Source organism: Microtus oregoni, unplaced genomic scaffold (genome assembly GCF_018167655.1).
Source record: "Microtus oregoni isolate MIOR12 unplaced genomic scaffold, Mior012 000001F_ref0000356, whole genome shotgun sequence".
In the NCBI taxonomy this organism is placed as follows: Eukaryota; Metazoa; Chordata; class Mammalia; order Rodentia; family Cricetidae; genus Microtus; species Microtus oregoni.
Genome location: NW_024543060.1, coordinates 33563990 through 33571410, shown reverse-complemented (window position 1 = coordinate 33571410; position 7421 = coordinate 33563990).

The window sequence follows — 7421 nt, the reverse complement described above, 5'->3', positions numbered from 1 at the left end:
TGTAATAGACTTGCCTATGAAAGATATGAATATTCAATAACTGGAGAAATGGGATAAAGAACATATCAAATGTTCTGTGAAGTGCTGGAACTTGACCTAGGCATCAAAGAGGGCATTGCCTTTAAATAGCAACAGGTGCTGACCCATGGCAATGATCATTACCAAAGTATCCTCATGAAATGCATGCCAGGTTCAGTTTTTTTATTGGAAGTGGTACATGTGCACAAATGTGAGGGATAATAACACCCAAGCTCTTCAACATTATAGCCATTAAGTTTCATTTTATAATGAAAGAAATTGTCAATTGGGTCTAAATAAGAGAAATTTGTTATTAAATGTTAATATAACCATGGTATTGCTGCCTGGTGGGCAATGCTGTCATGCAAGGGATACCCCCTTACACACGGGAAAGTCTCTAGTATGGCTGAATAAAACCCGCAGAATTAGAAGATATTAAAAATAGAAATCTTGGGGCGGTGGAGACATCTCAGTAACGAGGAGCACCTACAACTACTAAAGACAGCCATGGTTCGATTCCAGGATGCACGGGGTGCTTCAGGACCTCTTCACAGGAGCTGATGCCCTATTCTGGCCCCCTTGAGCTCCAGACATGCACATGGCATGTATGTATATGTGTGTATGTATGTATGCATGTATGTATGTATATATATGAAAATGTTTATATATGTAAAACTAAAAATAAATCTTTAAAAAAGAATGGCAACCTCATATCATGATGAACTTCTGAATACAGCAATGAGAAGCTGTGCTGGCCACACAAAACAGAAAATGTCTCCTGGGAGCTAGCTTAAACTTTAAGATCTGAAACAAATTCATATAGATTGGGTCAGCTACTGGAGAACCTGGACTGTTCTCCTACATAGAAAATAGGAAGCTATCACCTAAAACAAAAAATTAAATATACACTCCTCCACTGCTGGTGGGAGTGCAAACCGGTACAGCCGCTTTGGGTATCAGTATGGTGATTTCACAGAAAATTAGGAAACAACCTACGTCAGGACCCAACAATACCATTTTTCAATATATATCCAAAGGATGCTCAATTATACCACAAGGACATGTTCTCAACTATGTTTATATCAGCATTATTTATCATAGCCAGAACCTGGAAGCAACCTAAATGCCCCTCGACCAAAGAATGGATAAGGAAAAATGTGGTATATTCACACAATGGAGTACTACACAGCAGAAAAAAATGACATCTTCAAATTTGCAGGCAAATGAATGAATCTAGAAAATATAAAATTGAGTGAGGTAACCCAGACCCAAAAAGACAAATATCATATGTACTCATTCATAGACATAAAACAAAGAAAAACTAACCTACAAATCACAATCCCAGAGAACCTATATAACAATGAGGATCCTAAGAGAGACATGCATGGATCTAATCCACATGGGAAGTAGAAAAAGACAAGGTCTCCTGAGTAAATTGGGAGTATGGGGACCATGGGAAAGGGTTGAAGGGAGGGGTAAGGAAGGGAGGAGAGCAGAGAAAAATATATAGCTCAATAAAAACAATTTTTAAAAAATTAAAGGTACACATGTGTGAATTTTATTTTATAAATAAATATATAATAAGCATATAATATGTTATTTATATAAATGTATACAATGAATATATATAATTTATTATATAAATAAATATGTATAATAAAATTCACACAGTGTACCTTTAAGTTTTTGTTATAGGTGATATTTTCCTATTTTCTATGAAGGAGAATAGTCCAAGTTCTCCAATAGATGACCCAAACTGAACCTATCAAACACTACCAAACACTGTATTATATACTATGAATTGTCCTATGTAGTCATAGCTATGACACAGTTTAATGTACAAAGCAAATCAAGTTAAGAGTTCAAAGTTGACTTACTCTAGGTCTTAAAAACTTTAACACACACTTTCCTCCTTTTGTATTAAGCCCAGAATTTTCACTTTTTCACTTAAAGGAAGCACTCTGTCCATGGCTTTGGCAAATTCAAATTTCTAGCATTTTTGGTCTTGCACTTGAGTGATTAAGAGAAATAAAGGTGATCAGAATATAGGCGCTATCATATAGCAATGGTCAGTCTGATAGCCATGAAGGCTGGTAAGGGTCAGGTGGATAGGTAGCATATATATATTATGGACAGAGAGGTAGAAGATAATTGAAAATGCAGAGAGGGCTTAGAGGTTCATCAGAAAGCTCAGAATAGCTCACAATTTACAATTTATGAGCTGCAATTCTGGAATTTTTTCTCAATACTTTGCTTGGTTACAGGTGACTGAAATCCCAGAAAGCAGAACCAAAGACACTGAAGTATCTACTGTATTTCTACAGCGCCACAATCCATTGCAGAATGTATTTTCAACTATGGGAAAGCAATCTTTCTCCCATCTAACATTAGTTACCCTTTCTCTTCCCAGCTGCAAACTTCACAAACACAAAGGAAGAACTATGGGAAGCAAAATGGAAGACTAAATGAGAGAAGCTGAAGAAGCAATAGCAATTGACAGGAAGAGACGGAAAAACACAAGAAAAGTCGTAAGTGTCTTCCCAGACTCTAAATAGGGAAATTGCTAACTCTACCTCCATATATCCCAGGAAACCAATATAGGCCCATTTCTCAAACTGATAGAATGTGTCCTACAAGTAGGAAACATAGGGGTATCATTTAAAAAGGTACTATATCACAACCTATGTAAACCTAGCATATCAGAGAAGACAAAAAGGAAGCTGGCCTGCCGGACTATTGCCACAGTTCTCTTGATTAAACCAGAGACTACTTCATTACATAGGCACTGGGATCTCAGCTCCCAGGTGAGGTCCTTTTCACTACATCCCAAAAGGTGTCTCCAGTCCTGAGCTGCTAAGCAGCTTTATCCAACATGTTCCGTGACATTGTCAGGAATAATATTGTGTACAGCTCAAGCTTTCAAAGACAGGAAGGTTTCTTCTGTTTACACAATTTGCTCCCTCCTCTGATTCAATAACTCAGGAAAGATCAGTCCAGGACAAAGGGTCACAGAGAACTGTTCCGGCATCTTAGCCTTCCAACCTCACATGTTGAGAGAACACACTGAAGTTAATGTCAGCCCGCCCAAGTTGAAAGATAGTACTCAGATGTTGCCAGCTGCAATTGAGGTCCCTTATCCAAACCTTTGCACCTTTCCCGAAAACAGAAGTCTAACCCGAGAGAGAAAACAAGGAAAAACACCTAGCAGCAACTTTTCCACAGGCCTGGTTCTCCCAGGGGCGAAAGACGAGGCAATAGTCCTTTCTCAACTTTTGTGATAATTGCCACTGGATGGAAAGAGAGAGGAGTTTGTGTAGCTGGAAAAAGCTTCACAACACGGTAGAAATGCATGTAGGTAGCAATTGTTTGGGAGAGCTCCCTCGAGGACTGGGTTGCTAGGTGGCTGATAAATACAAACAAACAAGATTGACTACAGAGGGACCAAGTCTGAGCATGGCTTCTGGGACAAGGAAATCAATAAATGCCAGTCAGTGAGGTAAGAAGAATAGGCTTATACATGCGGAGTTTACCTGCGCTCTTTTTTTTTTTTTTTTTTTTTTTATAGAAGTGATTACACAAAGATGGGTACAGTGAGAACTCACTGGCACAGGAAATAGGAGACCAGGAAGAGGAGAGGAAGTTTGTTTTAAAGGCGAGGTTAAAAGAAAAAAGGCTGAGCCTGTGGCACACGTAACCACGTATTTGCCCGTCTGCAGTTTGTCCTGTGGGATGGCCTCATGCCTTTGCTCCAAGGATCAGCTGTTTGTAGAAAGACGTCTATAAACCAGACATCTTGTGGGAAATAGATTTGTGAACAACTCTTGCTTGGGGGGGCTACATTCTCATGGAAGAGTCGCAACAGCAGCCAATAATGCTGCCTGAAACAGCTTACCTGTGTCTGGAAGAAAGAAACGCATTTCCTAGGCAGCCTGGTTCTCAAGACTCACCTCTGACATATCCCAACAACCTCCTCAGAGGTCACTCTACCATGTTCTGATGTGAACTAGCTGTTTTATCCTGAACTAGGATGAATTCACTATTACCTATCCCAGTATCTAAAACAAACAAAGCACCCCCTTCCCCCAGCAAACAAATGAACAAAAAACGCTGCTCCTTCCTTCTAAACCAATAGCCTTATACTTTTCCTTCTGTCACAAGGCTCACTGCCTCTTGAGACCTCTTTGCTCACATTAGCCTAAAGAACCCTTTCTGCCCTGCTATGGATTCTCTGTGGTTTGAGTGACAGCCTGCCTTGCAAGGTTCATTTTATGATTATGTGTCTTATCTCTTCAATCTGACTATAAACGCCTTAAGGTCAGGGACTGAGACACATTCATTCATGTTTTTATATCCCCAGGGTTTAACATAATGTTCAATAGACGTTCGTTGCTAGTTTTATGTGGATGAAAAAGGGACAGACACTATATCAAATAAATGGCAGTTGCTAAAAACAAATACAAAGCAATGGCTGACACTGTTCCAATTCCAACAGGACTTTCCTTTACTCGGGTGTTCAGGGAGCCAAGACATAGATCCGTCATACTCCACAACTGGCATCCAGGATCAACTTTCAGCAACGTCAAAGGAAGAGAGGCAAAAGCAGTTCTAGCATCAGTAATTGTTCTTTAATATGTGAACAGGAAGTTACATACATTGAGGACGTTGTTTTCCCTAGGATCTAGCTTCAAGGGAAGCTATTAACTATAGTCAACTTAGGCACTCAATCAGATCTCGGCTATGACTGTTAGTGGGGGAAAGGGAGGGGAAGTGGCTTTAGTGGCTAAGAGGCATCCTCACCATGGACATTTTGCACACCTTCCTCATCTACACAACTAGGCAGCTTTTTCAGCTAATGAGAATGTATGTTCCACGCTGTGCTAAAACAAACCTTCTCATATAATGTTGGCACAATATGGAAACTCCTTATAATCTCGAAAGGAATTTTCATTCTCACAAGAACCACATTTTGGGGATTATTTAGCATCTCTCTCCCTCTCTCCCACATCTCTCGCTATCCTTTTGGTAGAAAAGGAAACTCCTATCCTCTCCATGTATGACCACAGTCTGGGACAGATAAGGACCATTTCTGTTGTTGTAGGTCAAAGAGACTGGGACATGCTTTTCTTTCTGTTTCCTGAACTATCATGTTTCCAAAGTCATGCTGACTATAGTCTATAATACGTGTACCCAGACCAATGGCCCCAGCTCAGCCACCCATACTGAAAGGCATTTAGTACTCAATTTCAATTCAATTTTAAAACAGTTATCGATTGCATAAGACTAAGTGGAGGCTGAATTGTTTTAAGCCAGAATTCTTGCCCTAAACTTACTTAGACTTCCATGAAGGAGGCAGATACAAACAACAGACTCTATTCCAAAATACAACAAAACGAGTCTAACGTGAAGCACAAGCAAAGCATGGGGAAACTTGTGGTCAAAGGAAATTCAACCTATGTAGACAGCCAGGAAAGACTAGGAACATACTGAGATGGAAACATTTCGTGGAGGTGAGGGCGTTTGATGAGGCCTTCAATGGATGGGTGGAATTTAGCAAGGGGCAGAGAAAGAAAGCAAAGGCCCAGGGATGTAAAGAGCACGGACTGGGAAGCCCTGATGTCTGTTGGGGTGGAGGGCACGGTCCAGATGCTTGTAGAGACTGGGGCCGAAGGGTGTGACAGGAGGGACTTCGGGTGTGTGCCAAGGCCTCCACTGACAGGACAATGATGGCTGAAGAACGTAGGGTCTGGACGAATTCCTAGTGCAAGGAAGACAACTGCACTGACAGTGGGAGGGCAAGACGGAAGAGAAGGAAGATCAGTGAGAAGCATCAACACTGAAACTGAGCGATTGTTAGTCAAGGAGTGTGTACATTTTGTGTTTGGACGCACGAGGAAAGTCCTCTCATGGTCACTGCCTTACAGGGTAGTGACAGAACTCACACCCTAAGTGCTAAGTCAGAGGGATGTGCCTCCCACCGGTGCTAACTGCAGAGCATGAACCCCTGTTGGGAGAAGCCCTGCCCTATACTCCTCCTTATGTGACAGTAATCCGATCTGGACACACAGAGGGCACTAAGAGGGATGGAAAGTGGACAATACAGGCTGGGGAGGTCACTCCGTGGCAGACTTTAATTAGAGGAGTCTGAGATTGGAGGAGGAAAAAAGGATGCGAATTCTGCTTAGTCATAGTGAATTTTGAGTGTGTGGAAAAGAAGACCATGAGAGCTTCAAACTGTCCTGGGGGGACGGCAGTGTGAGCATGAGAGGAACACAGAGAGGCGAGATAGAGATGAGTTAGGGTCCGTAGGGCAAGCAATAGAGAGGCACAGAGAGGCGAGATAGAGATGAGTTAGGGTCCGTAGGGCAAGCAATAGAGAGGCACAGAGAGACGAGGTAGAGAGTTCACCTTGGTGGGTGCAGTGCCTGTCAGCTAAGCACAGGAAAACCAAACACTGTGTGAATGAACAAAGCAGGAAAGCAAGTAGCTGCCTGAGCAAGCTCTCATCCACTGATTCAGAAGAAAAATTCACCTTGATTGACTGGCCCGCATTATACTGACAGCAATAAATCCTTTTGGGCCGAGCAGAATTCGGTTCAGCTTTCAAGGTGCTATCGCTTTGCATACCAAAATATCCATATATCTTGGGAGAGTCTGAAAAATTATGTTTTTCCTTTCATAGACAGGAATGTAAAATACCCACCGCATCTTCCTGGATGGCGCCTGGGTGAATGCAGCCCTTGTTATTTTTCATAAGCTGCTAAATATCTAGTTGGGTAAAATTATGGGCTCTTTGCACATGGAGTTTTTCAGTTTGGTTCCTGAACACCAGGGCAGTAAATGGACTCCGAGCTTTCCATTTAACCAGACAGGTATACTTCACACAGTGGCAGAGGGTCCCAACAAAAACTATTTCCTTGTGCCATAGCCAGAGGGCCCCGTGGAATCAGAGAGACAGCCCTGGGAGGGGGAATATAACTCAGTTGGCAGAGTGCTTGCCTGGATTCCATCCCCAGCACTGCAGAAACCAAATGCCTGTAATCTCAGTGCTTAGGAAGCGGAGGCAGGAGGATCAGAAATTCAAAGTTGTCCTCTCATGACCTAGAGAGCTTAAGGCAAAGCAGGATACGTGAAAAGAAAATGAAAGAGAGAAAGAAAAGATTTTTAAAAAAATAGTAAAGTCATCTGTAGATACAGGAACTGAAACTACCCTCGGCTGTCAGCCCGTGACCTTCACTCTGACCCGGAGTGCTTTCCCCAGGAATGACTTGTCTGCTTTACAAGGCCCAGTGAATTCTTTCTCTTTAAATTCTTTCTTCCTTCCGGGACTGTGAATTTTGAGTTTTTCAGGTAAGCCACCCATGTCCCCTGCTCAGCAATGAGTACAAACCAGAGGGTGGAGACAA